The sequence below is a fragment of the Vipera ursinii genome (genome assembly GCF_947247035.1).
Source record: "Vipera ursinii genome assembly, chromosome: 6".
Taxonomy (NCBI): domain Eukaryota; kingdom Metazoa; phylum Chordata; class Lepidosauria; order Squamata; family Viperidae; genus Vipera; species Vipera ursinii.
In genome coordinates this window covers 73,424,025-73,445,052 of record NC_139515.1, presented here as the reverse complement: position 1 = coordinate 73,445,052, position 21,028 = coordinate 73,424,025, and the positions used below count along the sequence as shown (strand labels likewise).

General features: G+C 43.7%; 1 protein-coding gene across 1 annotated transcript in view; it reads left to right on the top strand.

The window, feature by feature from the left end:
* Positions 1-1,853: 1,853 nt before the first annotated feature.
* The window catches only part of RESF1 (retroelement silencing factor 1), a 36,081-nt gene continuing 16,906 nt past the window's right edge, over positions 1,854-21,028 (top strand). Inside the window, exons 1-2 of the mRNA XM_083365145.1 lie at positions 1,854-2,160; positions 2,702-2,879. The gene's annotated coding sequence lies outside the window, so the exon portion shown is untranslated. The remainder of the gene's footprint in view (positions 2,161-2,701; positions 2,880-21,028) is intronic.

Below are 21,028 nucleotides of genomic sequence, written 5' to 3'. Positions count from 1 at the left end.
CTTCCCACAGTAACATAGTTCAACTAAAGGTTGAAAGATATACTAAGGCTTTTATCTTATCAATAACATTCCTGCACTAACAAACATTCTCAAGTGTTGTCCCAGAAAGCTGTGTTTGTATCCAGTGTGCCAACCCCAATGAAACACACAATGAGGTGGAGAGTGCAAAAAAGTTTATTCTGTGCAGGAAAAGGACACAGGGGGACCACTCCCAATAGGCCTGTGTAAAGGCCACTCCTTATATAGTACAACTTTGATAGTTACTTCTCCATAAGCCCACCTTAAACCAAGCCCTCTTAGATCATCCTGTGATCTTATCCATGCTGAGTTCAACAAGTAATTTCTTGTTTTTCAGTAAATATTTAGCCAGCGTCAGTCATCAGCACATTTGTCCCTAATTTCCAGTAATAATCAGCGCATTATACCATAATTAGTACATAGTCCCCAAGTTCTTTTCGCAAACCTATAATATGCCTGGGGTTTCACTTGAGCAAGCACTGATTACTTGACTTTTGAAAGCATTCTTGACCATTCTAGCAGGTTACTAAGCACCAAGGCCTATCTGCTTTTATGTTTTAGCTTCTTAATATAAAGATATTAGAGGAAGGGGTTTTTAGCCTTTCCATCATAAATAATTGGGTGCCAGGGTCTTATCTATCACTTTGAGAAGTACTGGTAGGCATTCTTAAATGCAAAGGCAGATAGTCTGGCTTCCCTCTAGTGTCATCATATATGCTTAACTAGTAGGTTAACCAGCAGAATAGTTACAAAATATCAGAGCTATAATTATGTGTTAAATAATAAACAATACATGAATTTAAATGGATTAAAGTGGGCTTTCTCATAATCGCTGTTGTTCCATTGGTGCTCCTGAAAGCTGAACAAAGAATTGTTATTATCTTGCTTGGGATGTTATGCTCTTTTGTTTCTGTTTAAATCTACTTGCTAAAGTAAACAATAAAGCTAAAAATATCTTTACTCGCTGGCGTGTTTGTTTTGGATCTTTAAAAAAACCAACCAATTGTTCGGCAATACGCCGAACAATTCTTCCTTGAAGAATCTTCAGAATCACAGCAGAATAATTTTGGATTAAAAAAAAAACCAGGAAAAGGAAATAAGCACTCCTGCTGATGCTATTCTACAGACATTGGAAATTCAGCTTAAGTCTCTTTTAGCGCCCTTGCTTTCTTCTGCCTTCTAAGTGGGGAAGGAAGTCACCTACCAGCGGTTCCCAAAGGATTCGGATTCCGACACGGACAGAGAAGAAAGTCTCAGTCAAAAAGCTTTACTGATTTCAAATAGTATTGACCAGGCTGGTCAGAAGCTCCGGAAGCCGGATCATCGTTAGCTTAATTCCCTAGGTTGGGGCTCTTCTCGTTTTCTCTGACGCCCGGCGTGTTTTCAGTCAAAAGACGCTCTCGGCTTCCAGCTACGGTTCGGCAAGAGAAAATGCCCTCAGCCAAACAAGGCTGACCGCCGGATGTGTGGCCAGTCCTCACAACCTCTTTCGACGCTCATTCCGTTTTTTTAAGTTACTCTTCCCCGCCGTTGATCCTTATGGCCAAACTTCTGCAGGGACCCGCGGCTTAGCATCGGGGCGGCGCGCGTCTTTTCGCCGCCCCTTCTCAAATCGCAGGGAGTGAGGAGGAATGCGCGGTCGGGTCAGCAGAGAGCGCTAGCGGAGCGCTGCAGAAGGCCAGCGTCCACCCGCCGCCAGCGCCTCAGCCTCCCTGAGGCGGCTTGTTTTTCTCCTCCCTGGCCTTGTGGGCGGTCCCACGTGAAGCGGGGGCGGAGAGAAGAAGGCGAGCTTTTCGGGGCCGAACCTCAGCGCTTCAGGAGCGGCGGCGGCGGCTGCAACGCTGAGAAGGGGACCCTTCGCAGGAAGCCGCGCCTCCTTCCCCGCCCCGCTCCTGCTCCTTTCCTCGGTCGCCAAGACAGAGGCGCGAGGCTTCCCCGTCGCGGCGCTAGGCTGAAGCGGCGCGCTCGCCCTTTGGAAGTGACTCTCGCCGCCCCGTCCTCTTCCTCCCCGAGAGAGGAACCAGCCTCGGAAGGGACTCCCCGCAGTCCTGTGTTGGAAACTTTGGCCTCCGGATTGGCTGGCTGGCCGTGCCGGAGCGCGCCCTCTGCTCCGCGGCGTTGGAGCCCCGCTTGGCCAGGAGGGTAGGTGGCACCTCAAGCCGGCGAGCTTCAAAGGAGCCCAGAGGCGGGTTGTGGGAAGCGGGCGGGAGAAAGGAAAGAGCCTGGGGTCCAAAAAAACCGAAAAGGAATGAGGGAAAAGGCCCGCTTCTCCACTCTTAAAGCTTTTAATTGCAGCGAGCGGGAAAGGAGGCGCATAGCTGTTGGAGTTTCTCTCTTTTCTCTGACGGCTTGCTGGCCCTCCCCTGGCCGTCCCTTAGCGGGGCTGCTCCGTCCCTGGTGCGGAACAGCAAGTCAGGCGTGGGAATAGCAGAAGGAAAAAAAAAAGCAATTCAGACGAAGGAAGCCCAAGCGGATTTTCCCCCCCCCCCACTCTCTCCCTCCTTTCCTTCCTGGCTTTTCTGCTGCTTCTTAACTTCCCGGCCATTGAAGGCTCTATCCAAACAAGGGATTCGGAGTCCTGGATGCTGATTTCGCTTATCTCCACAAGAAGAAGAGTTTATACTAATTGAACCCTCTCTCTCTCTCTCTCTCTCTTTCTCTTTGTTTCTTTTTGCACTCGCAGTTGTGGAGAGAGTGCTGTGGAGAGAATTTGAGGCTTGGGCCAAGGGGCCTCTGGCTTTGCCTGGAGCAGAAGCCTGCAGACCAGCGAGACACCCCTCCCCCCCCAGCTGGAGGATTACTGGTGCCTTGGAAATGATGTGCCTCTGAAATTTGGTGCTGCTTTGGAGAATGGGTAGAAAGTGAGTGGCGTTTCCACTGGGCTCCTGAAGCCCCTCTATATATCCGTATCCTGTCAGTTTTACTCTTTTCCTATCACTTGCTTAAACGTTTTCTCCCTCCTAGTGTCCCTTGGTGGCCAAGAGATGGAGTACCCGCAGCCCTAGTATATCTGCAGGATTAGGAAGTGGAATGGAATATGAAGTTATGTGAATGTGGTGCCTTTGCAGCTTAAGAAACATAGGCATATAGTAGGATGTTTAAAAAAAATTGAAAGAACAGATTATGTATGGGTTGACCACAGTGGATCTTGTTTAAATATACATCTAAGACCCGTTATGCAAAGTAATGAATGGATAGTTATGGAAGATGAAATGGTTTTGAAGCTACTTGGATAAAACCTAAGATGAGGAAGGCTCTGAATGCCCTCTTCTCTCCCCCCCCCCAATGATGAAGGTCAAGGCAAAATTAGCAAAAGTTATTGGAAGGCTTCATTCAAAAAAATGGGGACCAACAGCCTGGATCCCATGAAATTATAAAGGGAGGTATTCCTGAGTAAGCATCTTTGCTTTGCTGGATAGAGAATCTGTCAGAGAATTGCGCAGCAAGTATCCAAATGAAGTAATAGACACTGACACAAACCTGTAGTTTTATATAAATAAATTTATTTAACATTTATATTTACAGTCGACAAGATAGTCAGGAACATCGTGAGGTAAATCTAAACAGCATACTGAGCACACAGAATAAAAAGGCTGAAAAGGGGGAAACTCCCCCTTTACCCCCACAGCAACCAATCATAGCATAGATTGCCTCATGCATGAGCCAGCGCTCGCCAACCAATCGTAGTTGAACCACTGTTCAACTACAACTGTGTGTTCTGGCCCATTGTACACTTTATTGTTCCATCTACTAAATTAAATATCAGTTGGATTGACCACCTGATTCAGAAACTTGATAATTTGAATATGAATTTTTATTTTAAAAGACAGCATTTTTCTTATGTGTTTTATTTTAATAAACTTGCTTGGTGAGCTGTAATCTTATACTTAGTAAACAATGAATCACATGTAGATTTACAGTTGCCCTGAGGTAACATAGGTGGCCAATAAATTTTACGAATATTTTTTTTTTTGATCCGGTGAATGTAATTACTGTGGAAAGAGAAAAAGTGTGTTTTCATAAGCTTTCCCTCAGGAAGTTGTTATGTGCTCCTGGCCACTTTCCTTCACAATCAGTGGCAAACTCACCTGACCAATAACCACCCAGGACACAGTGAAGATCTTTGTTTCATTTGCAACAAATGGGGAGAAGCTATCATAGCTTGCTTCTCTCCAAAGTTCCAATGCAAACTATTCCCTTTTTTTAATACATCCCTGCCCCAGCTGCCATATCCCTCCTCATTCCCCATTGGCTGCTGTACTGTGAGGTTACACTATTTCTGATCGCCTTTTATGTTTCCTCAGACCCTCCATAAATATACTAAATCATGTGTCGCACGTGCATTATAATTAGCAGATGATATATGCAAAGTGTGTCAGTTAATATTTAATATCATTAAACACGATCAGTTGCCTTGTATGCGAGTTCTTGTGGTTATGCTATAGGTTCTTGGAACAGCAGGTATTCTAATTATTTCTGCAGCTAAGCTAGCTATTTCTTCTTAAAGTTTGGGACTTTGCGAAGACCCTTCACTCAGAGTCTCTATCAAAGTCAAACTATGCAAGGTGGTGGATATCATGGTATGGTAGAAGCACTGCCAACTTTGTACACCTGTGCAATATCAACTCATGTATGAAAGGGGTAAGGCTTCAATCACTGTGCCCACCATCCTGCAAATTTTAATATGTTCCTCCTCTGCAGATGTTACTGATGTGATATAGTAGATAGAGTATGTATCCTTTAGCAAAACGTAATAAGATGTCACACTGAATCTTAGTGTCTGCATTGTTAATGCTTTCAAGGAATCAGCCTAGACTCTTATCTCAAATTATAGTTGATATATACTGTGAGATAATTCAGTGTCCTCAATAATCTTTGATTGTTGGATATCTGGGTTTTTTTGGACATCCAGGTCTCTAAAATTATAAATTTCTAGGGAAATAATCATTTTATTGGGTTGCCCACCCTTATAATTAATTTAATCATAACCATATCATAATAAGTGAACCTTCAGATTTATTCAACCACTCATTGAAGTTTAGTAAAGAAATAATTGACTATTGGCAATAACTTGTAGAACTACCGTGGTCCAGATATTTGCAGTCAGATCCAGTTACCTCATATAACACGCAATGTTAGAAAAATAAATTTTGAATCTTATTTAGCAGTTTGACCTGGTTCTATCTTCTCCTGTGTCTTCATCATAGTCCAGCAGTGATGACTGGTGTAGAAATAATTGTAGCTGTGATTTTTCCTGCCCTTGACATTTCCTTATTTTCCTTTACGGGTCTATAGCAACCTACCCAACTGGTGCCCTCCAGATGCATATAAAATGTTTGTGCTACCTGTGGTTGACAGGAGGTGTGGTTCTGAAAACCCCCCCACCAATTTGGAAAAGCCTTAAAGCTGAACACATAGCTTCTACTATATTTTGTGAGAATCTGTTTGACTTAGGAGGGCACTGAGAATCTGGATAATCAAAACATTTTAGCATCAAAAATATCCTAGATGATGTTGAATTATTGCTGATATTTCTCTGGAGACTTGATAGTGTCGCTCTCACAGATGTGACTCCTCTATCATCTTACTACTTTGTTTCCTCCTAACTGTGAACATGAATTGAAAGTAAGGTCATAACAGCCTGTACTGTACCTGTAATTTTACATGTATAACAAACATTCATATTTAGAAGGCTTTCGTTGCCTTGTTTGGTCTTTGTGCTCCATAACTAATTTCCTTTTGTATCACTGTTACTCAAATATGCAAGAAACTAGTAGAAACAAGTAAAATTCATTTTTAAAAAAAATCATAACATTGGTCCTGAAATTTTTGAATTTTGAGTGTGTGCTAGGGATCTAAAGCCATATTTAGATGATAAATATGTATACTTTGAATATTTCATCCCAGTCCTCTGCATCAGTGTTTTAAAATAAGCTTTGCTGCTTTTAATGGGAGTTACTTTAAAGTAAATATGTGTAAAATTTCAGGTGCGCGGCACAGACCTCTGCATGTTTTCTTGAAAGTCGGTCCAACTGACTTCACTGGGACCTACTCCCTAGTGGTATGTATGATTGCAGACTTCAGGTGCTAATTATAATTGTTCCTCCGTTTATAGGAATGCCAAGGATTATATTCTTAGAACCAATTTCATTTTCTCACTTTATTAAATTATAAAGTGTTCAGTTAGATGCTCTACAGTGATAGTTTCTCAAGTGTCTGCTTTTATATGGACTAATGTTAAAACTATTGAATACTAGTAATCTGCTTTACAATATACAACCTGTCATGTAATTTTCAGGTTAAGTTTAACATATTTCTCCAGGATTTGATTTGTTTCTCCTTTTGTGATACATACAGTAATTTATTTTTGGAGTCTTAAAAACAATCCACCAGAACTACTGAATATAAAATCAGATGATTCAATATTTGTTGGGTTACTATCTTAGGATATATAGTTTGCTTTTCAATTTAGAATGCTGTAGGGAGACACACAGGTACTGTTTGATTTTAATAGCACCCTGGAACTGTTTATAGAATTTGTTTTACTTCTCAATCTGTTTCTTAGATTTATATCTTACTTTGTGTTCAGGAATTCAAGACAACATATATAGTACTGATCCTCCTGTTTTCCATACAATAATAACTTGAGTGGTATGTGCAACATTTCTAAACAAAAGTTCTTCTAAGGCACCTCCCAAAATAGTACTCATGTTGCTGTAGGTATTGTTGCCCAACTAGGCTACACATTCACACAATACTCATGTACACTTTCAGTACAGGTGATCAGACTGTTAGACTGGGCTGGGAAGCAGATTCAGGGTGACCCCTGCTCTAACAAGGATCATCTCACATTTCAGGGGTTTGGGTTCATTCCAGTCTTCTTATACCCAACTTGTTTACTGTAAATTCATGTGACATATTAGGAACTTCACACGTTTACTTCCTGTTCTATGACCCCATGAAAAATGCAATCCATTGTATTCCTTGCACCCACTAATGTTCCAGGTGTTATCAGTGATAAATCACTCATACACACATTCAGGATAGTACACACATTCTAGCAATATGAGTTTCCCAGTGGATTCACGCAAAGGATATATATGACTATACTACAAGTCCAGTATACTCATGACTTATTCTAACATATAACATATATCATATTTGTAATATACTGATAACATGTAAAATCTTTGGGGTAGATATTACATAACTAGCAGCCTCCATGGAGCAATCCTGCTCCTAAACATCCACCAGCTGTTTCTCAGCATGGAAGACTCTAGTCAGAATTTCTATTCTTTAGGACTGCGTGGAAACATGGAGAAAAAGGTGTTTCCTCAGATAATGTCCCACAAATAGGTAGCCATCTTGATAAAAGCTGCATTTTCCCTGAATGATTTTTACCTTTCTCAAATGTGTTTAAGGCTACTATATATCTGATTTTCAGTGCAGTATGATCCCAAGGTTGGAGGGAGAGTTGCTGTTATCCATAGGAAGTTCACCTTGCTCACTAGAAAATTGGCTGGAACTAAGGCAGGTAAGGAGTTGCTTTACCAGCCAAGTAAGAAAGACTGGAGTTACTATGGAGTACCACCTATCAGCTGGTCAATAGTTTCCTTGACCAAGTGAAGATGATTTCAAATGTATTGTTGGAGAATTCCAGAATTCTCCAGAATTCTATCTGCCTACCATGGATAATGCTGCACTGATTGCTGAACAGTTTGGCTAAAGTCTAATATGATGGAGAGCCCACATACCAAATGATTTGGTGCAAGGATTTTGTTTCTATCAAAATAATAACACGGCTTATTCATGAGGTAAACCTGGGGGCATTACAGCTAGTTCTGAATGCACTTTTATTCCTGGAGAGGGGACAGCACTTGTCTTAATAAGAATAGGGCCTATACCTGGGATTTTTTATGAGATCTCAACAAGATGGGGACCTGATTTGGTTTGGGAAATTCTCACAAGTGGTATTAAGAGTAGATCCTTGATTTTGACCAAGGTCTATTCTAAATTCTGTGATCCGCAAGACGGTTTTGCGAGAATTTTCCCAATTTCTGCCCAGATAAGATGAGATAAATAAGATAATCTTTATTGTCATTTTTTACTGTGGGTACAATGGCACACATCAAAAATGAAATTTAGTTGCCCGTTTTCAAAGTGAAACACATACATACACGCACGTAAAACATACTATATACAATATATGTATAGACCCACACCCCTACATATACATAACAATAAAATATTAAATACTGTTCATCTTGAATACGTAATGGAAGGAGGAAGCCTGAGAGTTCACAAGGTTATTGCTGTATGGAATGAAACTATGGATGAATCTGAATCTGGAGAAAGCCCATGCTTCAAGCTAATTGGGGAATGTGATTTATGACTGTTAATTGGAAAGGGAATTGTGCTTTGCTACTTTGTGCCCAGGGGAGGGGAATTCAGTTTTTGGCTTCAACTATGTAGTGCTGATACTTTGTTTCTCGAATAAAAGATTCTTTAAGGAAAACAATGCCTCGAAGTTCTTTTGAAGAATTTCATCTGTTGGAACCATGACATTAAGCCAAAAACTCCAATTTTTACCTAACTAACTTGGGGTCCCAAGCCCCAGTGGCTGTCCCTAGAATTGAGGGATAGACTGACAGATTCGGGGAAGATCTCAGCATGGAGAAGGAAGGAATGCCTGAAACCAGCACCCTAGCAATGGCTGCTACCCTAGAGGGGGGGGCACAAGCCAGCATGCCAGTGGAGAAGGAACTTTTTCAGGCCTCTCAGTTGGGGGCAAGGCCCAAGCCACGAGGACAGCTGATCTGGTCATTGGAATGGACCCTACCCTGTAAAGACTCCAGACATCTTGAGACGGCCTTGCCACACAAGTGCTTCGAAGGCAGACGAGGTTGAGCTGCAAAGAGGGTATTCCCACACGTCATGTTCCCCAGACCAGTGGAGAACCACAAAATCATCTACCACTGAGGACTTGGGTGAGTGAAAATACCTGTCCACAGCCCGTAGTCAATCAGTGGAGAAGTTGGTGGAAAGATTTGAGGAGCTAGAGATGAAAAGTGAAGAACAGCCTTCCCATTTCCCATGATGATCGGTGAAGCAGCCACCAACTCCTGCCAAGGAAACCCCCAGTCCCATCTGTGCAGATCAGGCAGCCTCCCTGTCCTCGAAGCCACTGACCATGGCCTCCAGTCCCATGGGGAGAGACAGCTTCAGTTGTCACCCCTCCAAAAGCCCAGATCGCCGCTGACATGATAAGAGCCCAAGCCATCGCCAGGACAGCCAAACTCCAGATTAACACTGCGGCTACTGAAAATTCCAGGCCACCTGCTGACCCACCGATCAAGTGTTTCAGATGTGGACAACAGGGACATCGAGCAGCGAGTTGTCCAGTCCCTTACCCTCAGCAGCAGAATAGACTGGGACTGTAGCTTAGTGGGTTAGGATGCTGAGCTTGTCGATCAGAAGGTCGGCAGTTTGGCAGGTCAAATCCCGAGTGCCGCATAACAGAGTGAGCGCCTGTTACTCGTCCCAGCTTCTGCCAACCTAGCAGTTCGAAAGCACATAAAACTGCAAGTAGAAAAATAGGGACCACTACGGTGGGAAGGTAATCGTTCTGTGCGCCTTTGGCATCTAGTCATGCCGGTCACATGACCACGGAGATGTCCTCGGACAAGCGCTGGCTCTTTGGCTTTGAAACGGAGATGAGCACCGGCCCCTAGAGTCGGAAACGACTAGCATGCATGTGCGGGGGAGCCTTTACCTTTACCTTTAGTAATGAGAAAGAAACCAGCCCAGCAGCCGACGAAAGAGAAATACAACTGGATTGCGCAGAAACCTGTTGCTCAAGTCACGTCCCCCACGCAGGAGAGTGCCGAGACCCAAGCCGGACCTGCCGCCGCGCGCTCTACCCTCCTCCAACAGTGACGATGAAGGAGAGAACGACCCAATGGTGAGTCGACATTTCACTATCTGCCAAACCCATAATCCCTAAGATGGGGGCACAGGTAGATATAAAAGTACTAGTCAACTCCGGATGCTCCTGGTGCGTTATTAGTTTGTCACTTGTCCTGAAAATGGGCATACAAGCAAGGCTGCTCTCCAAACTTGTGAGGTTTGAGCAAGCCAATGGCTCCCTAATGGGAGGAACTTTAGTCACACAATTGACTGAACCCCTATGCTTAGAAATAGCACTGGGAGTTCATTTGTTTCATGGTGGCTCTGAAAATGACTGAGGCTGTGATCCTAGGACTAGCCTGGTTAGACAAATGGAAGCCGTTTATCTGGTGGGAGAAGGGAATGAAGACTGTGCGGTTACCTATAGGACCCAAGCCCCCCCGGTTAACTCAAATGTTACAGGAGATTTTAACCCACCCGATGAGCTAGTGCACATGGCTGCCTTGTCTCAACCAGGCGACCCACTCATCCCCAGTGAATACCAGGACCTAGCAGAGGTGTTTAGTGAGAAAGAATGTGACACCCTGCCTCCCCACCGACCCGATGATTGCTCTATCAAACTGTTACCGGGAGCCAAATTCCCTTGAGATGGAGGAGATGCAGCAGTATGTGGACAAAAACTTAGTGAGGGGATTTATCGAATGGGCTAAGTCTGCTGTGGGAGCCCCGATGTTATTAAAAAAAAAAGACGGGTTGTTTCATCTTTGCATAGATTATAAAGATGTGACCGCGATGAGCGTGGAAAACAAATACCCCCTCCCCCTCCTGAAGGACTTACTGACCAACCTGGCAAAGGGGAGGGTCTTCACTAAGTTGGACTTGGGAGAGGCTTATTACCGGGTGAGGATAAAGGAGGGAGATGAGTGGAAGACTGCTTTTAACTGTCCCATGGGGAGCTGCCAATTTAAAGTCATGCCTTTTGAACTGCAAGGGGCTCCAGATGTCTTCATGCAGCTGATTAATCAGGTACTACATGACCATTTTTACAAAGGGGTTTTGGTGTATCTTGATGACATCCTAATATACAGCACAAATATGGCTGACCATGTAATACTAGTGAGAGAAGTGCTAAAGAAACTGTTGAACACCAGACTTTATGTTAAGCTATCGAAGTGTGAGTTTCACCAGATCCATCTTCTGTATCTTGGCTACAGAATTTCCAGCGAGGGCATTGAAATGGACCCAACCAAAGTGGAAGTCATAATTGAATGGCAGCCCCCCAAAACTCACAAACAGCTCCAGAGCTTTCTGGGATTTGCCAACTTCTACCGTCAATTCATCCCCTCCTTTGCTGAAGTTGCCCTGTCTCTTACGGAATTACTAAAAACAGGCAAAGAGGGAGGAAGGCCATGTCCGGGCCAACCACTAGCATGGACTATGAACTGTCAAACCGCTTTTGAAAATTTAAAAAGACTATTCACGGTTGAACCAGTCTTAAAGCATCCTTTCCCAGGGGAGCTCTTTGTGATTCAAGCCGATGTCAGCGACGTGGCTGTCAGAGCTATGCTATTGCAAAAGAACCAGAGTGGGACCCTACAACCCTGTGCCTACACCTCGAAAAAATTCACTGCGAGAGGAGGTGGGCTGTGTGGGAAAAGGAAGCTTTCGCAATCTGCTGGGCTCTATTAAACTGGCAACACTGACTGGAAGGGAATAAAGTGGACTGATCATAAAAACCTAGAAGCACTAAAGAATCCCCGCAAATTGTACCCAAAACAAGTACCCAATGACCCTGGGGCAAAGAAAATAAAACAAGCTCCTCACCGACCAATGGTTCAATCAAACCTCTCTGACATGCAGGGGTGGTTTGGCTTACAAAGGGGGAAAACTCTGCCTTAACGCACTCTGACACGGCTATGACATAAAACAGGCTGGGCACTTTGGATATTTAAAAACACAACACCTCATCCACTGTTAATTCTGGTAGTCGGGATTGAAACGGGATGTGGAAAACGATGTCTGGAATTGTGTTGTATATGCCACCATGAAAAGAATTCCAGGGAATCCCCCTGAGTTATTGCAGCCGGTGGCAGACCCTTCTCAACCATGGGAAGAAATTGCTATGGATTTTATAATAGATCTACCTGAAAGTAGGGGAATCTGGATAGATCTGTTCTCAAAGCAGGCTCACTTCATTGCCTGCAAAGGGCTCCTGTCTGCCCAACAACTAACCAAAATGTTCCTGAAACATCTACAGACTGCATGGCACACCTAAACGAATAATCTCTGATGAGGGTACAGTTCACAGCTAAGTTTTGGAGGAGTTTTCTTAAATTAATTGCTCATCTCAAGGACTGTCATCGGCTTTTCACCTGTCTACCAATGTGGTGGCTGAATCTGCAAACTCAATGGTGGAGCAGTATCTCTGATGCTATGTGGATTATCAACAAACGAACTGGACTGACCTCCCTTTCATAGAGGTGGCTTACAATAACTGTTCACAGCAGCACCGTCTTCACACCTTTTAAAGTGGCCACAGGAAAAGAGTTCAGCCCAATACCCGAATACCCCCAAGCACCCTCCACTTCCCAGACTTGATCAATGGGTGAGGGGGTGGGAGGAAGTTTGGAAAACCATGAAAACTGCTTTGAAAAAGGCTTTCAAGACATACAAAAAACAGGCAGATAAAAAAAGGGCTCCTCGAACATTCCAAGTTGGGGAAAAGGTTTATCTGCTTAACGGCTTAAGTTACCTAGTAAGAAGTTAGGACCGAAGTACTTAGGACCCTTCCTCATTGTAAAGATCATTAACCCGGTCTTGGTGAAATTAAAACTTCCTAGGCTCTTAGGAAAAGTTCACCCTGTTTTCCATTGTAGCCTGTTGAAAGCTTAAGGTTCCACCTTAAGACCTCCCCCTAAGAAGGCACCCGGGCCCCTCGTGGTGGCAGGACAGACTCACTATGAAGTAAAGCGTATTCTTGATTCTAGACTTTTTAAGGGAAAATTTATGTATTTATTTATTTCATTGGATTTGTATACCACCCTATTCCCGTAGGACTCAGGGCGGTTTACAGGGCAGTTAAAACCATGAATACAAAAAATTAAAAACAAATAAAACAATTAAATTAAATTCAAGCCCCAAGAGTAAATCTAAAACCCAGTTAAATTAACAACCCCACAGTCTGGACCAAACAGATCGAAGAGCCAAGTTTTCAGGTCCCGGCGAAATGAGCGAAGGTCGGGGGCAGTCCTAAGTTCTGTGGGTAGTTGGTTCCATAGGGCAGGCGCACCCACAGAGAACGCCCTTCCCCTGGGAATAACCCGCCGGCATTCATTAACCGGTGGTAACCTGAGAAGGCCCTCCCTGTGTGGGTGCGCAGGACGATGGGAAGATGATGCCGGCAGCAGGTGTTCCCTTAGATAGTCCGGACCCAAGCCATTTAGGGCTTTATAGGTCATTACCAGCACCTTGAATCTCACCCGGAGGGCAACCGGAAGCCAATGCAGCTCACGGAGAAAAGGTGTTACACGGGAGTATCGGGAAGCTCCCATCAAAACTCGCGCGGCTGAATTCTGCACCAGTTGAAGCCTTCGGGTGGTCCTCAAGGGCAGCCCCATGTAGAGGGCATTGCAGTAGTCTAACCAGGAGGTCACGAGCGCATGAGTGACTGTACGTAGAGCATCTCGGTCCAGATAGGGATGCAACTGGCTCACCAGGCGAATCTGGGCAAAAGCTCCTATATGATCTTCCAAACTGAGCTGTGAATCCAAGAGGACTCCCAAGTTGCGAGCCCTATCAATGGGGGGGTAATACCTCATCCCCTATTGTTAATGATGGAGAAGGCTGGTCAGCCCGAGATGCCGGTATGAACAGCCACTCAGTCTTGTCAGGATTGAGACGAAGCCTGTTTCTCTCCATCCAGACCCGGACCACCTCCAGGCAACGGGACATCACAGTGAGGGCATCACTGGGTTGGGTTGGGGTGGAAAGAAAAAGTTGGGTATCATCAGCGTACTGGTGATACCCCACCCCAAAAACACGAATGAGCTCACCCAGCGGCTTCATGTAGATGTTGAACAGGAGGGGAGAGAGGACCGACCCCTGAGGGACTCCACAAATGAGAGATCTCGGAGTGGACCTCTGTCCTCCCATCAACACCGACTGCGAGCAGCCCAGGAGGTAGGAGGAGAACCACTGTAAAATGGTGCCTCCCACTCCCAGCCCCCTGAGACGCTGCAGTAGGATACCATGGTCAATGGTATCAAAAGCTGCTAAGAGGTCTAATAGGACTAGGATAGAGGAACATCCCCTGTCCCCAGCCCGCCAGAGATCATTCATCAGTGTGACCAATGCCGTCTCTGTGCTATGCCCAGGTCTGAAACCCGATTGGTACGGGTCGAGATAATCAGTTTCCTCCAGGAACAGAGGAAGCTGATGTGCTACCACACTCTCAACAACCTTCGCCAAAAAGCGAAGGTTGGAGACAGGACGATAGTTATTTAAAGTCCAGATAACACTTTCAAGACCACTCGAATCCTCCCTGTCAGATTCTGTCCAGTCAGAGTCCAAGTCGGCCCGAATCTGAGCAATTTTATCCGCAAGATGACGACTGAACTCCTCGGCCTGTCCCTGCAAGGGATCCTCCCTCTCCTCCCGATGAAGGAGGGAGCGAGTAACCCGAAACAGGGTGGCTGGGCGATTATCTGCGGACGCGATGAGGGTAGTAAAGTAATTAGACTTCGCCGTCCTCATTGCAGTGAGATAAGACCTTGTAAAGGCTCTTAGTCGCAATTGGTCAGGCTCAGATCGGCTGGATCTCCAACAGCACTCTAGACCCCGTCTCCGACTTTTCATCTCCCGGAGCTCCGAAGAAAACCATGGAGCTCACCGGGATCTGCGTCGGGTTATGGGTTGCAAGGGGACAACACGGTCGAGTGCCTCAGTGGCAGCCCTTTCCCAGGCATCCACTAAGGCGTCGGCCGAGCTGTCACTGAGGGAGATAGGAACAGACCCAAGCATCATCTGGAACCGATCATGGTCCATTAGGCGCCTGGGGCGGAACCACCTGGTCAGTTCCGCAGCCCAGCAGCGGGGGGTGACATAGCGGAAGACCAGCCGCAGGAGATAATGATCGGACAATGACAGGGGGACAATAGTTGGTAAGCCCCCTCCCAGATCATCCAACCATTGTCTAGATAAGAAAACCAGGTCGAGAGTGTGACCCCTCCTGTGAGTCGGAAATTGCAGTACTTAGTGCAATGGAAGGGATATCCGATGTCTGAGGCCACCTGGGCGAAATCTAGTGATGTAAAAGCTGACAGACTCATTAATAGGTTCTATAAGAAACACCCTAATAAACCAAGAGGCAACCCCTAACCTGTGCTTTTGTTTACATTACAGGATTTGTCCTTTTTGTAGGGGGCCGGATGTCAACGCTGCTAACATCGGATGTTCTTGCTTTGACAAAAGATGGAAATGTAGCTATCTTTTCTCTCTTGCGTTTAGAGTTAGTTGATGCTGGGAGAGGGGATGTGGATGAGAGTCCAGCTAAAGATAACAATAATAACTCAGCCATGGGAATCCAGGGTTATTGTGCCCAGAGTTGATAAAAGTTTTGATGGGCTGGAGAGCTGGGGAGAAAGCCCATGCTTCAAGTTAATTGGGGAATGTGATTTATGACTGTTAATTGGAGGAGGGAATTGTGCTTTGCTACTTTGTGCGCAGGGGAGGGGAATTCAGTTTTTGGCTTCAACTATGTAGTGCTGGTACTTTGTTTCTCGAATAAAAGATTCTTTAAGGAAAACAATGCCTTGAAGTTCTTTTGAAGAGTTTCAGCCCCCTGCATGGCCTGAGGCTCAGTGAGGCTGCTCCAGTGAACCATGCCCAGGCGCTCGCCCCAGTCCCAACCCCCATCTGCCGGAGACCTTGGACCCAGTAGGCCATACCCATGCCAGCCACGCCCCCTTCTCTCCCCCCCACCCGAGGGCAACCACAATGTTGATGTGGCCCTCAATGAAATTGAGTTTCATACCCCTGATCTGCTGCTTGCTGGGCTTGAGGATTACTGTAGAGAGCTAGAATTGCTTCTGTAAGTGTTTTAAAATATTCTACTCTGTAGTACTGTATTGTAGTGTATTATTTGTAATCACTTTGGGAACTGCTCTGCTTTTTATTGTGTTTGTAAGTACAGTACTTAGCAAGATTGTTTGTTTGCATCTGCCTGAAACTTATAGCATATAGCTGCTGCTGCCTCCTCTCTCTAGCACAGACCCATCAGAGATTCTGTCTGGTGAGGCTTTTGCTGATCAGGGGCAGTGCATTTTTTTTAAGGTTTTAAATTTAAATTTCCTCCAGAAGTTGTGGGTGTTCACTCACTGGAGGCTTTTAAGAAGAGACTGGATAGGCATTTATCAGAAATACAGTACAGTTGTTGACCCGGACTTAGGGGACAGTAGCAATTGTGAATACGTGCAGATGGCCCCGCTATCTCTGGTCACTTGCAGAACCATGAATGCAAGGTGATAAAAAGGACAGCAAAGGAAACACCCAATATCCTAACCCACCTGGGAACTTATGGTGGCTTAGGGAAACACCTAAACCAACCAAAAAGGAACATATGGTATCTCGGGGGAACACCCAAAAGGAAACATTTCTAGCTACTTCTGCTTTTTTCCTTCTTATCTACAGTGTGCCAACCTTAAAGGGCAAAGTCTTTATCTTATGTGTGTCAGCTTTGCTGGGTGAATTGCTTATGTAATCAAAGAAGGTATAAAAATAAGGCTTTTCTGATATTTGGTGCTTTCTCTCTTTTTAGAGAAGCCCGTCTTTGTTCAGCTGAATAAAAACTAAAGCTTGAAGGCAACTTCTGGTTTCCTGTATTTTTTATAAGCAAAACCTCAGAACCTGCACATCACAGTACTGTACTCTTTTGTGAGATCAGTGGGTTAGACTAGATTAGGGGTAGGCAACCTTGGCTCTTTTATGACTCCCACGAGTCATAAAAGAGCGAAGGTTGCCTACCCCTTGACTAGATGATCTCAAGGTCCATTCCATCTCAGTTACTGTTGCAAGTCAACAGTTCTGTAAATTCCCCCATCTCCCTCTGCATGCCTGCCTGGAGATGCTAAAGGTAATTACTTTAGTGGCAGCTGCAGTTGTTGAGTTCTCCACCCCCCTCTGAAGAAGCTTGAGCTGCCTAGCAACAAATGGTTTTTTTATATATAAAAAAAAGCCTGTTGCCTGCTTGGGAGGCAGTTTACAGTATTGTAGTTACCTGAAGCCAGAAACACCTATTTGGCTGCCAGAAACAGCCTGCAGCAGCTGCGGGAAAAGTCTCTCAGTTCAGGCAGCCATCAGAGGAAATAGTAAGTCAAATCTTCATTCATTTAAAAGCCCATTTGATTCAATTAATGAGTTTTGTTAGGCATATGGTGTTAGCCTACAATGTTGGGTTGAAAATATATTAACCATAATGCTATGTCTTTAAGTTGTTAATTGGTCAATGGGTGTGTAAGTGTTCTCATGGCCATAAGAGGGAGCTAGTAACGTAGCTTCTCTCTCTGAATTCACTGCTCTCTACTACTACTGTTTTTGCTCTGCTGTTGGTTTACTACTGTTGTAAACCTGAACTGTGTATTGACCTCTGGACCGGTAAGAAGACTTTGTATTTGGATTGCTACTTGGACTGTTTATTTTTGACTGTGCATTTTTGTTTTTACACCACCTCAAAAGTAAAATACTTTTTGCTTTTTAACTCAGTGTACTCTGGTGTGACTTTTACTGCTCTCAGTACCCTTCCTTGTCTGTGCAACTCTTTGGTAGCACAAGGAGACCTGCACAGCAAATTCCTTAACAAGTTTGATTTTAAAATGTTGTAATATTGAGTGATTCATTTGACGATTATGAGCCTAATGGGCAGACTCTATTAGGCTTGTACCTTGGGGACTACCTGTATTCCCTTTTCATGAAGTGCAAGTCCCTCCCTCGGCTCCTCATTGGCTGAGTACTACAAGGTGTACAACCTATCTGAAGCACCTAAGTATCCCATGTGAATCTCCACCCGTTTATATTTCCCATAACCATGCTTTAAGCACCCCTAGCCCTTATTTACCTCTTTCTTTATATAGCATAACTCTATTTTCTTGCCTACTTGACTGTTTAATTGCAATTCTGATTTCGGCTAGAATTTCCTATTTACTCAACCACATGTTCCTTGGTTTTTTTTGTGCTGTTTTAACTCATTTCCTGTCCTAAGAGTGCATAGCTACTTAACTGTAAAAACAACATTTTTACCTTTTTCTCACAGTAGCTCTATATTGCAGTAGCTCCACTACTGCAGTGGACAGAGTTTAATCTGATAACGTTCATGCAGTGGTGCTATCATTTCTAGAGATTCAAGGTTCTCTGTGTGGTTGGTCTAGAGCAGAGGTCCCCAACCTTTTGGGCACCAGGGACCAGTTATGTGGAGAGAGGTTTTTCCACGGGCCGTTTTTGTGTGCTGCCTGCATCCTGAATATGGAGCTTTCCTTGTTTGTGCGGATCAGTTGCTGGCATGCCGCGCCCCGGTACTGGTCCATGGACTGGGGGTTGGGGATCCCTGGTCTAGAAGCTGAAGCTGCTACAGAATGTGGCAGCTAAATTGTCTTTGCTGGGGAAAATTCCCCATATGGGAATGTGGGAGACAGAAAATATAGCCCATCAGTTCATTAGATTCGATAAGGCCTAAGTATCATAAAGAAGGCCACCCAAAGAAGACCTGAACCAAAGTCTTTAACTAAGATGGTTTCATATTATAAGAGAACTATTTGTAATTTGCTGAGCTGTTGCAATTTGCACAATATGATTTTGCAAAGTACTTTTATAAGTATATTTGGAACAAGAACATTGTAACCGTGGGAAATGGGGAACAGATGGATGGAGGTTTCAGATGTACACAGGTGTATGTGGAAAGTAATGGTCAGCAAGAAAGAACAAGGAACTGATTTCATAAATGTTGCAAGATAATGGTGGTGGCCGTTAAGAAAAGGGTATAAAATATAGAGCTCAAGATCAGCTCATGGCCATTGGGCTATAGCTGCCCTTGCTGGACCTGTTATATCACTGGACCTCATTGCAATGGGTTACTAATATAAGTGATGTTGTGTTATTGTTTGCTATGTTCCAAATTTTTAGCAAAATAAACCTCTGAATCTTAAAGTAAGAATTATTATTTTACGTTGCTGTTGCTTGTCTTTTTCATTGGATTTTTCCACGACAGGAATTTATGGGAGACCATAAACATAGCTATGAGTTAAATTTATTAAATTACTGTGCAGAAGGTAAATGCAAGATATGTAGACAAGAGTTTTTTATGGATTTCATGATAGGTTTTCATCTTCAAGCAATTGAAGCAACCCTTACCTGTTGAGTCATTCATAGAAATAGCAATAGCACTTTGACTTATATACTGCTTCACAGTGGTTTACAGCCCTCTAAGCAGTTTACAGAGTCAGCATATTACCCCTAACAATCTGGGTCCTCATTTTACTGTCCTCGGAAGAATGCAAGGCTGAGTCAACATTTAGCTGGTGAGAATTGAACTTCTGGCAGTCAGCAGAATTAGCCTAGAAATTACTAATTCAGCATATGTCAGCAGTTTCCAAGACACTTCCTTTTCCTTGTGGCAGTTTCCTAATGTTTCTTGCTATATTCTTACATTTTTAGCAATTTAAGCAATCTACATAATATGCAGCTCCTCACAGAGCAGATGTCAACGCTGCAAACATTGGATGTTTTTGCTTTGACAAATGGAGCTGGGGGGGAGGAGAATGCTACCCTGGTTATTTTTAATAAGATAAGGAATGGCTATAGAAAGGAAGTGAAGCTTTGCATGTTAAACTAATTGCAGAATGTGATTTATGATGTTTAAATTAAGGGAGGGAATTGTTTTTGGTACGATGTGTTCAGGGGAGGAGAATTCAGATTCTGGCATCTATCCATGCCATGACATCTTGTTATCGTTATTATGGACTTTTTAGAATAAACAATGCCTGAAGATCATTTGAGGTGTTTCATTAGTCGGAACCATGAAAAGTTACCAAACAGGGCAAGGATAATTTATCCAATATTTTCTCCTTCATCCTCCTTGTTTCCTTTTTTCTCAACACTTATGTTTCATGTTATAAACTATGGTAATAGAAGAACACAAGCTGCTTTGGAGAAACTGTTGTATAAAACAGTGAAGAATAATGCTCCATCTGTGATGTCCTGAGGCTAGTCAGCAAATCAGAAATTATCAAGGGGCTTCATAAACTCTATGAAATAGGATTACCTGGGACAGACTTCTTAGAGAAGCATACTTAGGTGTGCTGCTAATGCTGCATTGTTTCTCAGCCAAAAAACTATCTGCATAAGGATGAGCCTTTGTAAAATGTCCCAAACCACAAGAATGTCATGTAACATTTTACAAAGCAATGCTTGTTCATGAACAGCTTCAAAATGTGTTTACAAAAGATTTGGCATTTCAGAATTAACAGAAAATGTCATATAACAAAAAGGTTAAAGAATGTGGCCCAATAGTCTTAAAGGAGCAGTAGGCAATCAAACTTAAGATTTTCATCTTGCTTAGAAAATATGAGATGATCACTTTTCACTAGGAAATTCTGCTGCAAGCCACACTGACATACCAGTGAATTGTCAGTTCAATATGGACGCAAGGATGTGTCAAAGTGCATCAAGCATTTTTTTAAGCAGAAACTGGAGAAGATAACCAAGAAATCTAGATGAAATTGGAAAGCAAATCTCTAATATCTTGGAGTAGCCCCAGTTTACCGGTAGGACTATCAACATGGTTCAGTTGCCTTTTTTACAGCTATAGTCATGTACATTGTTAGCCCAGCATCTAAAGCATAATAGAAAAGGTCCATTGACCTAGCATGTGCATCATATAAAGGTGGTTATTGATAACTTTGATCCAGCAAGCTGTAACTATATTTTACTTTAATATAGAGATTGCCAAACATATTGGTACCACCTCCACATATTCCCAAAGAAATAAGTTGACATGGACAGAAGTGAATGGTATCCATCATTCTCTATTCCATAGTCCATAATAGATACTTTGGTT